Below are 11,452 nucleotides of genomic sequence, written 5' to 3'. Positions count from 1 at the left end.
GACTGAGGTCCAGGGGCTGGGCCTGCTGGACACCAGAGACGACTGCTGGAGATTTTTCATCGACCAAGTCCGGCTCAAACTCAAGGTCCAGTTCAGTCAGACACTTGACTCTTTCTAACCTGTAGGTAGTTTGCTTCCCGTAAATTCCCCTCAGAATCTAGAGGGAGATAGTCGGTTAAGACATGGCTCCTTGAATTGTGCCCTGTTGAATGGTTGTTATTTTTCGATGCCTTGCCAGAGCCAGACAGAGACACGGGGGCTGAAGGAGAGGAAGGAACGAGTTGTCTCAGACACTGCACATGTTCCTGGTCCAGCTAATCCATCCATGGACCCCAATAGGCCTCTACTGGGGTGTCCTGTCTGTTAGATCCAAACTACACATGCCTGACATGCCCCACAACGGACTGAAAGAGAAGGAGAGAGCGAGAGATGGAAAGAGCGAGTGAGGGAGAGGGGGGAGAGAGGAAGAGAGGAAGAGAGGAAGGAAGGAAGGAGGCGGAAGGAAGGAAGGCAGGAAGGCAGGAAGGAAGGAAGGAAGGAAGGAAGGAAGGAAGGAAGGAAGGAAGGAAGGAAGGAAGGAAGGAAGGAAGGAAGGAAGGAAGGAAGGAAGGAAGGAAGGAAGGAAGGAAGGAAGGAAGGAAGGAAGGAAGGAAGGAAGGAAGGAAGGAAGGAAGGAAGGAAGGAGAGTGAGAGGGAAAGCGAGAGGGAGGTAGAATGGACAGGCTGCCAGTTTGTCTCACTCTGTTAAAAGAGGATGTTTCCTATTTGGATGCATCTGCCATTTCAGTGGTCTATGACTGCGTGTGTGTTGTCATACAGTATGTGCATTTGGGCATACATCCTTTTATGTCTGTGTTGGGAAATGTGCACATATGTGTCTGTGTGTTTACCATGTCTGCCAAAAGTGTCTGGTGGTTAGCCACCCAGAGCCCCGTCTCTCCCAGGGCCTGTATGTTCATGGTTTGTGGAGTACAGGGTGCTGTTTGGGACGCAGCCGCAATGAACATAGTAGGACCATATGGGCCTCCCTATGGGGCCTGGTCAAAAGTAGTGCACTAAATAGGGAATAGGGTGCCATGTGTCCATGTCTGTCTGAACCTCACTTCCTTCTTCCTGCCATGCGGATAGTGTCTCTCTCTAGCTTGTTCTGTGTCTGTCTCCTGTGGGCAGTGCCCTGCGTCTCAGGGCCCGTCTCTTCCCCGCGCTGGTCCACTGCACCACCATGGACTGGTTCCACTGCTGGCCCCCTGAGGCCCTGCAGTCTGTCAGCCTCAGGTTCATCCAGGAGACTGAGGACATTGAGGTGAGGCCTGGTAGCTACTAGACAGCTTTATTAAATGTACTGGACACTTTCAACAAGGTACTGTAGTCTTCTTTACCAGGGCTGGGTTCAGACTGTTTTCCATTTCTTTTAAATAAATCAAAACGGACGAAATTCATCATACATTTTGAGTGATTTACGAAACTATGTGAAATGTGTTTAACACAGCTCAGGTCTATTCCAGTAGATGAATGACACTACAAGGCCGTGTAGTTGTACTGATGTGATGGTGTTTTACACAGCTCAGGTCTGTTCCAGTAGATGAATGACACTACAAGGCCGTGTAGTTGTACTGATGTGATGGTGTTTAACACAGCTCAGGTCTGTTCCAGTAGATGAATGACACTACAAGGCCGTGTAGTTGTACTGATGTGATGGTGTTTTACACAGCTCAGGTCTGTTCCTGTAGATGAATGACACTACAAGGCCGTGTAGTTGTACTGATGTGATGGTGTTTTACACAGCTCAGGTCTATTCCAGTAGATGAATGACACTACAAGGCCGTGTAGTTGTACTGATGTGATGGTGTTTTACACAGCTCAGGTCTGTTCCTGTAGATGAATGACACTACAAGGCTGTGTAGTTGTACTGATGTGATGGTGTTTTACACAGCTCAGGTCTGTTCCAGTAGATGAATGACACTACAAGGCCATGTAGTTGTACTGATGTGATGGTGTTTTACACAGCTCAGGTCTGTTCCAGTAGATGAATGACACTACAAGGCCGTGTAGTTGTACTGATGTGATGTTGTTTTACACATCTCAGGTCTGTTCCAGTAGATGAATGACACTACAAGGCCGTGTAGTTGTACTGATGTGATGGTGTTTTACACATCTCAGGTCTGTTCCAGTAGATGAATGACACTACAAGGCCGTGTAGTTGTACTGATGTGATGGTGTTTTACACAGCTCAGGTCTGTTCCTGTAGATGAATAACACTACAAGGCCGTGTAGTTGTACTGATGTGATGGTGTTTTTGATCTGGATTTTATCTCTGTGGTCTATGTTAAAATCAAATCAAATCAAAGTACATTTTCTCACATGCGTGGAATACAACTGGTGTAGACTTTACCATGAACTGCTTTCTTACGAGCCCATCCCAACAACGCAGAGTTAAGAAATCAATGAAAATATTAAAATAGTAAGGAGATTAATGAAATAAAATACACAAGAATAGAGCTACATACAGTACAGTCAGGTTGACTACAGCATTCTGCTATACAGGTTAGACGTAGTTAGTTGTAATTACTGTCCTAGATTAGAACAACAGTTTACACTGTGCTGTAGTGTGTTTTGGCCATGTCCTTCCTAATGACACTCGTAAAGGGTTTAAGACTTAGTCAGTTAGACTTTTAATGAACATCTTGTAATTACAGCAGTGCAGCTGTATTAACTTTACCATAGATCCCTCATCATTACTTCTCCACTGAGACTCACTGAGCTACTGACAAATGGCTGGTCGCATGGCAGATGACTACTGTGTGTGTGTGTGTGTGTGTGTGTGTGTGTGTGTGTGTGTGTGTGTGTGTGTGTGTGTGTGTGTGTGTGTGTGTGTGTGTGTGTGTGTGTGTGTGTGTGTGTGTGTGTGTGTGTGTGTGTGGGCAGAGTAGACGTATCGTTTTCCCTCATGGCAGTGGAACGATCAGTACCCAGGATCATTTATGTTAATAAGAGCAGAGTGATTAATATGGTAATGACAACCCTCTCAGGAGGCACAGCTGTCACCGCACTAACAGGAAGGGCCTTTACATGCTGCTGCTGTGGAGAGCTGTGGGACAAGACTGTAGGAGTGTATGTGTGTGTGAATTTGTGTCTCTCTCACTGTGTGTGCGCACGTGGCAATGGTATTGACCTTTTCTCCAGTACAATGTGTTACTCCAAAGCTGTATGATTTGAATGACCCACTTCCAGCAGCTGAACAGAGGGTCACTGGCCTCAACTCCAAGCACTTGAGTCTGGCAGCGCTGAAAACATCCATCAAAGGAAAACATGGAAATACGCCTGCCTTGTATGAGAAGTTGAAACCTGAAATCAAAGAATTATTTGTGAGAAATTACATATAAAGCGATCAATATTTAAACATGTTTGTCTTGTTAAAGAAGTAGCGAAACCCAATTAAATAAATGCTCAATTAAATGGAGTTTAAAAAATGCACAAGCCACAAATAATGGATGAACTAGGTAAATCAATGAGAACTTTGCTGCTCCGCTCTCAACTGAACATGCAACACTTTGTCAAAAGGCATTATGTCAGATCTTAATTACTAATGATTTTTCCCACTGGTTCCTGGATCACGTACAATGGCCTTTTGTGAGTGATGTTCAGGTTTTAGCCCTGTTCTCTGTGCCACTTTGTTTTTGCATTAATTGATCGCTAATGGCATGTGATTAATTGTGACATGGTGGTTCATTGAGCAGTACTATGATAAATACCCAGTCAGTAGGGCTATGCTGTAGCTTCAACACTGTGTGTAGTAGAGTACTGTGTAAAAGAAAGTTGAAGGACATGAGGGATAATGTAAACAGAGCCTCTGCGTTATGCACTGCATGTCACAGGCCTTAAACACATTATTTTCCCAGTGGTTTCAAAGCCTAATCAGTCCTGCTAGCTGGCCCTAAATTTGAGATTGAGTAAGTCGAGGCTGGCCAAGTAAAATGGCAAAACTTGTAGATGAATTCAGAATTTATGAAGATAATATTTCAGGGCCCATCAGCTTGGGGACGTTAAACTCCACTCAATCCAGAGAGCCCCTGCTGTGCTTCTCCCTCCCCCCCTCCCCACCTCTGCTTATTTTTACAGCCAGCCGTCCAGAAATCCATTAGTCTTTTCATGGCCTATGTTCACACCAGTGTCAACCAGGCAAGTGAAAAATACCCGGCACGATGAGAAGAAGTACAATTACACCACTCCAAAAGAGCTTTCTCCAGCAGATCACCCTGTACAGCAAGTTCCTGGGGAAGAGCCGGGCTCAGATCCGTGGGAAGATGAAGCGCCTCGTCAGCGGCCTTCAGAAGCTCCAGACTACCGCCGCTCAGGTAGGAGTCTGAGTGCGTCCCAAATGGCACCCTATTTCCTATGGTGCACTACTTTAAACCAGGCCCTCTGCACTATATAGGGAATAAGGTGCCATTTGGAATGTAGGGAATAAGGTGCCATTTGGAATGTATGGAATAGGGTGCCATTTGGAATGTATGGAATAGGGTGCCATTTGGAATGTAGGAAATAGGGTGCCATTTGGAATGTATGGAATAGGGTGCATTTGGAATGTATGGAATAGGGTGCCATTTGGAATGTAGGGAATAGGGTGCCATTTGGAATGTATGCAATAGGGTGTCATTTGGAATGTATGGAATATGGTGCCATTTAGAATGTATGGAATAGGGTGCCATTTGGAATGTATGGAATAGGGTGCCATTTGGAATGTAGGGAATAGGGTGCCATTTGGAATGTAGGGAATAGGGTGCCATTTGGAATGTAGGGAATAGGGTGCATTTGGATTGTATGGAATAGGGTTCCATTTGGAATGTAGGGAATAGGGTGACATTTGGAATGTAGGGAATAGGGTGCATTTGGAATGTATGGAATAGGGTGCCATTTGGAATGTAGGGAATAGGGTGCCATTTGGAATGTAAGGAATAGGGTGCCATTTGGAATGTAGGGAATAGGGTGCCATTTGAGAGGCAGGCTTTAACGTTTTGTTAATATCAGAACCTCAAGGCTGTGGGACGAGATCAGAGGAGGTTTGAGTAGCACATTTGTATAATGCCTTTTGCCTTTCCACTGATTGAATGCTGCTGATAAACCTTGAAATGTACGTAAATCACATTTTATAGCTATTGCCGGAAAGAGTACAACATTGGATTTCCATTTATTTAATCAGTTTTTATTGCAAAAAAAAAATGCCATCAGAAGATGTATTATAATATCATTAACACAGACGTGACATAAATCAGATTCATTATCCAAAGTATGATGATATTCATGTATTGCTCAAATGGTACCCTATTCTCTATATACTGTACGGTGCCTTAAGAATGTATTCAGACCCCTTGACTTTTTCCACATTTTATTACTTTACAGCCTTATTCTAAAATGGATTAAATAAAAAAACATGTCGTCATCAATCTACACACTATACCCCATAATGACAAAGCGAAACAGATATTTTTTACATTTTTGCTAATTTATTACAATTTCAAAACAGATACCTTATTTACATAAGTATTCAGACCCTTTGCTATGAGACTCGAAATTGAGTTCAGGTGCATCCTGTTTCCATTGATCATCCTTGAGATGTTTCTACAATGTGATTAGAGTCCACCTGTGTTAAATACAACTAATTGGACATGATTTAGAAAGGCACACACCTGTCTATATAAGGTTCCATAGTTGACAGTGTATGTCAGAGCAAAAACCAAGCCATGAAGTTGAAGGAATTGTCCGTAGAGCTCCAAGACAGGATTGTGTCGAGGCACAGATCTGGGGAAGGATACCAAAAAATGTCTGCAGCATTGAAGGTCCCCAAGAACACAGTGCCCTCCATCATTCTTAAATGGAAGAAGTTTAGAACCATCCAGACTCTTCCTAGAGCTGGCTGCCCGGCCAAATTATGCAATCGGGGGAGAAGGGCCTTGGTCAGGGAGGTGACCAAGAACCAGATGGTCACTCTGACAGAGCTCCAGAGTTCCTCTGTGGAGATGGCAGAACCTTCCAGAAAGACAACTATCTCTGCAGCACTCCATCAATCTGGATTTTATGGTAGAATGGCCAGATGGACACCTCTCCTCAGTAAAAGGCACATGAGAGGCCGCTTGGAGTTTGCCAAAAGGCACCCAAAGGACTCTCAGACCATGAGAAACAAGATTCTCTGGTCTGATGAAACCAAGATTGAACTCTTTGGCCTAAATGCCAAGCATTATGTCTGGAGGAACCCTGGCACCATCCCTACGGTGAAGCATGGTGGTGGCAGCATCATGATGTGGGGATGTTTTTCAGTGGCAGGGACTGGGAGACTAGTCAGGATCAAGGGAAAGATGAACTGAGAAAATTATAGAGAGATCCAGAGCGCTCAGGACCTCAGACTGGGGCGAAGGTTCACCTTCGAATAGGACAACGACCCTAAGCACACAGCCAAGACAATGCAGGAGTGGCTTCGGGACAAGTCTCTGAATGTCCTTGAGTGGCCCAGCCAGAGCCCGGACTTGAACCCGATCGAACATCTCTGGAGAGACCTGAAAATTGCTGTGCAGCGACTTTCCCCATCCAACCTGACAGAGGTTGAGAGGATCCGCAGTGAAGAATGGGAGAAACTCCCCAAATACAGGTGTGCCAAGCTTGTAGCATCATACCCAAGAAGACTCGAGGTTGTAATCACTGCCAAAGGTGCTTCAATAAAGTACTGAGTAAAGAGTCTGAATACTTATGTAAATGTTATATTTCAGTTTTACATTTTTAATAAATGTGCAGAAATGGCTGTTTTTGCTTTGTCATTATGGGGTATTGTGATGTTATTATGGGGTATTGTGTGTAGATTGATTGTGTATAGATTTTTTGTTGTTGAGTAAGGCTGTAATGTAACAAAATGTGGAAAAAGTCACCACAGCCCTATGGGACCTACTTTTGACCACAGCCCTATGGACTCTGGTCAAAAGTAGTGCACTAGATAGGAAAAGGGTGCAGTCTGAGATGGGATCCTCTTATGGGACTGTGTGGTTTACTGTAGGTTAAGGAGCTAAAAGCCAAACTGGCATCCCAAGAAGAGGATCTGACCCTGAAGAACGCTGATGCAGAAGCTCTCGTCAGTTAGATTGGACAGCAGACTGAGATGTAGCTACCAGAGAGAGGCTGCAGATGTAGCAGGTCATCTTGTTAAATATCCAATCAGACATGGCTCAATTACATATCAAATATCTATATTACTAGATGGCATTTTTAATACTTGATTCGCGCTTGATCTACTTTTGCCCGGTGCAATGGACAATAGAATAGTCCTAAAAGTGCAAACCCCAATCTCAATCAAGCGCATCTCAAATATTTCAAGACAAATACTTGACATTATGTTTTTCACCCAGGTCTATTATTTCACTCATTTCACTATTTCACAAAAAAAGATCAAGCCCTCACAGTTGAAGGAGTGACTTAGCTAAGTGACTTAGCTGACATTGTCTGTGTCCTCTGTTCAGCTGTCTGTCATCCAGACAGAGGATTCACTGAAGCATAGGGACTGTGAGACTGACCTGGCCAAGGCAGAGCCCGTTCTGCAGGCTGCTACTGCAGTGCTGGACAGCCTTAACAAGGTACAATACTCAAATCATGTCATAGATTATAGAGCAATTGTCGCTAAGCCACATATCTAATAAGGTAACCAGTCAACCTGTAAATGAACCAGTTATTTACAGTACTTGCTGTGTCTAAATCAAGCTAATGATCCTTTTGGTTTGTTGTATATGGTTCTTGATTGATTTATTCAACTGTCATAAAGCCAGGAAAGTCATTGATAGATCAATTATATTCTGCAATAACTACCTGGTGGTACATTGTATCTGTGTCCAAGGAGCTGAAATCGTTCGCCAAACCCTCCGGCGGCGGTGATCAAGGTGGCGGTGATGGTGCTGCTGGCTCCGTGTGGCTTCGTTCCCAAGCAGAGGAGCTGGAAGGCAGCCCGGGCCTTTAGGGGCAAGGTAACCAAGGTTACCACCCGTCACTGTGTCAATCACATCATCGTCTGTCTGAGGGATGCCAGTGTAATCTGGGTCTGGGCCTTGACCCTGTATGTACCCTGCATGTCTCATCCTCACAATTCAGCTGCATGATGGCTCTTTGAATATAGTTCTGAAAGGAGCCAGCGCCACTGTACTGTACGGTCCTCTGGGCTCAAAGATGAATGTTCTTGGATTGTCTTTATTATGTTGGCTCAACAAGTCCATCAACCAATCCAACATTAGTCTGCCTTGTGACATCATCAACATGTGCAAGACGTGTTTTACAGTCAAAAGCTGTGTTAGTTCCACTTGACTGACAACAATACATCACCCTTTCTACATGAATAGGTATTGTATCTTGATGCAAACATGTCTCCCTGTGGTTTCCAGGTGGATGACCTTCGCTGGTGTCGTATGACAAGGAGTACATCGCTGAGTCATGTCTGGTGGTGGTGCAGCAGAAGTACATGAGGAACCCAGAGTTTCACCCTGACCTAGTCAGGACCAAGTCCACCGCCTCTGCAGCTGGGCCATCAACATGGTCAGATACTAGGAGGTCAGACAGAGAGCAGTCTGAAATAGAGCTTGATGTGTATCACTAAGATAGTTTGAATGTCAGGGTATATGGTCCTGTGTGGCTGTCACGGGTGTCGTAAGGATTTGACCAAAATGCAGCGGGAATATGTATACTCATCTTCTTTTTATTTTGAAGAAGGAAAACAACTAAATACGTATACAAAAAAGAACAACACGAAACAGTCCCGTCAGGTGCAACAAACACTAAACAAGGAACAACTACCCACAAACTCCCACAGAAAAACACCCATCTTAAATAGGACCTTCAATTAGAAGCCACTAGGAGCAGCTGCTTCCAATTGAAGGTCAACCCCATTAACTAAACTTAGAACTAGACATACTAGATAAACATAGAAATATACTAACATAGAACATAACCCAACAAACCCCGAAACACTCTAAACAAACACCCCTCTTAAATAATAACATAGCCCAACAAACCCCGAAACACTCTAAACAAACACCCCTCTTAAAACAGAACATAGCCCAACAAACCCCGAAACACTCTAAACAAACACCCCCTGCCACATCCTGACCAAACTACAATAACAAATAACCCCTTATACTGGTCAGGACGTGACAGTACCCCCCCAAAGGTGCAGACCCCAGATGCACCTCACACAAAAATAAACACAAAAAATAAACCCCAAAACAAAAATAATCCCAAACTAAAGGGAGGAAAGGGAGGGTGGCCACCGTCACCGACGGTTCTTGTGCTACACCCCCCCCTCCCCAACCTCCTCCTACAGAGGTGGCTCAGGCTCCGGCCTTACTCCCCAACCTAACCTGTCCACCCCCGCTAAATACTTATTAAATATTACCCCTCCCGAAGTCTCTGGGCTATGGCGCATCGCTGAAGACCTCGGGCTGATGTGCGTTGCTGGAGACCTCGGGCTGAAGGGCGACTCTGGCTGCGCTGGTTCCGGACTGTAGGGTGACTCTCTCGGTTCCGGACTGTGGGCCGTCTCTCTCGGTTCCGGACTGTGGGCCGTCTCTCTCGGTTCCGGACTGTGGGCCGTCTCTCTCGGCTCCGGACTGTGGGCCGTCTCTCTCGGCTCCGGACTGTGGGCTGTCTCTGCTGGCTCCGGACTGTGGGCCATCTCTCTACAGGGCACTGTCGCCGGAAGCTCTGGACGGGGCACTGTTGCCGGACACTCTGGACGAGGCACTGTTGCCGGACACTCTGGACGAGGCACTGTTGCTGGACACTCTGGACAGGGCATTGTTGCCGGACACTCTGGACAGGGCATTGTTGCCGGACACTCTGGACGAGGCACTGTTGCCGGACACTCTGGACGAGGCACTGTTGCTGGACACTCTGGACAGGGCATTGTTGCCGGACACTCTGAACAGGGCATTGTTGCCGGACTCTCTGAACAGGGCACTGTTGCCGGAAGCTCTGGACGGGGACTGCGCACTGAAGGCCTGATGCGTGGGGCTGGCTTTGGAGGCGCCAGACTGGAGACACGCACCTCAGGGCTAGTGCGGGGAGCAGGAGCAGGAGCAGGATGAGCTGGATTGGGCTGACGCACTGGAGGCCTGGTGCGTGGGGCTGGTAGTGGAGGTACCAGACTGGAGACATGCACCCCAAGGCTAGTGCGAGGAGCGGGAACAGGACGTACTAGACTGGGCTGACGCACTGGAGGCCTGGTGCGTGGTGCTGGCTTTGGAGGCGCCAGACTGGAGACACGCACCTCAGGGCTAGTGCGGGGAGCGGGAACAGGATACACTGGGCCGTGGAGGCGCACTGGCGGTCTCGAGCGCAGGACTGGCACCACCCGTACTGGCTGGGTGCCCGCTTCCCCCCGGCAAATGCGGGATGCTGGCACCGAGCACACCGGCCTGTGGATGCTCGGCCTCGACGCCGTGTGCATCACCCCATAGCACGGGGCCTGACCAGTACGACGCTGCCTCCGGTAAGCACGGGGAGTTGGCTTAGGGCTCAACCCTGGCCTAGCCAAACTACCCGTGTGCCCCCCCCAAAAGAAAATAATAATAAGGGGGCTGCCTCTCAGGCTCCCTTAACTCCTCCATAGCCCTGGATATGCTCATCCTCATCTCCGCCCATGTCCATCCTTCTTCATCGTGCTCCTTACCCCGCTGCTTGGTCCTTTGTTGGTGGGTTGTTCTGTCACGGGTGTCGTAAGGATTTGACCAAAATGCAGCGGGAATATGTATACTCATCTTCTTTTTATTTTGAAGAAGGAGAAACAAATAAGTACATATACAAAAAGAACAACACGAAACAGTCCCGTCAGGTGCAACAAACACTAAACAAGGAACAACTACCCACAAACTCCCACAGAAAAACACCCATCTTAAATAGGACCTTCAATTAGAAGCAACTAGGAGCAGCTGCTTCCAATTGAAGGTCAACCCCATTAACTAAACATAGAACTAGACATACTAGATAAACATAGAAATATACTAACATAGAACATAACCCAACAAACCCCAAAACACTCTAAACAAACACCCCTCTTAAAACAGAACATAGCCCAACAAACCCCGAAACACTCTAAACAAACAACCCCTGCCACGTCCTGACCAAACTACAATAACAAATAACCCCTTATACTGGTCAGGACGTGACAGTGGCTCAGTTAGTAGAGCACGGCGCTTGCAATGACAGTATACCAAAATGTACTACTTACTGTCAGTCACTTTGGTTATAAGCATCTGCTAAATGGGATATATTATTTTATTATTATAATATCACATTGAATGCCATTGATAGATTATCATTAAATCATGAACCAATTGTTTCATTCATATATAAACTACCATTCAAAAGTTTGGGGTCACTTAGAAATGTCCTTGTTTTTGAAAGAGAACCAATTTTTGGTCCATTAAAA

The 11,452-nt window shown here is 46.0% G+C and overlaps 1 pseudogene; it reads left to right on the top strand.

The window, feature by feature from the left end:
* Positions 1-999: 999 nt before the first annotated feature.
* LOC123733303 (dynein axonemal heavy chain 11-like) overlaps positions 1,000-11,452 on the top strand; it is a 38,114-nt pseudogene continuing 27,661 nt past the window's right edge.

Source organism: Salmo salar, unplaced genomic scaffold, assembly GCF_905237065.1.
Source record: "Salmo salar unplaced genomic scaffold, Ssal_v3.1, whole genome shotgun sequence".
Classification (NCBI taxonomy): Eukaryota; Metazoa; Chordata; class Actinopteri; order Salmoniformes; family Salmonidae; genus Salmo; species Salmo salar.
The sequence above is the reverse complement of the archived record's forward strand: the minus strand, read 5'-3'. Positions and strand labels throughout refer to the sequence as shown.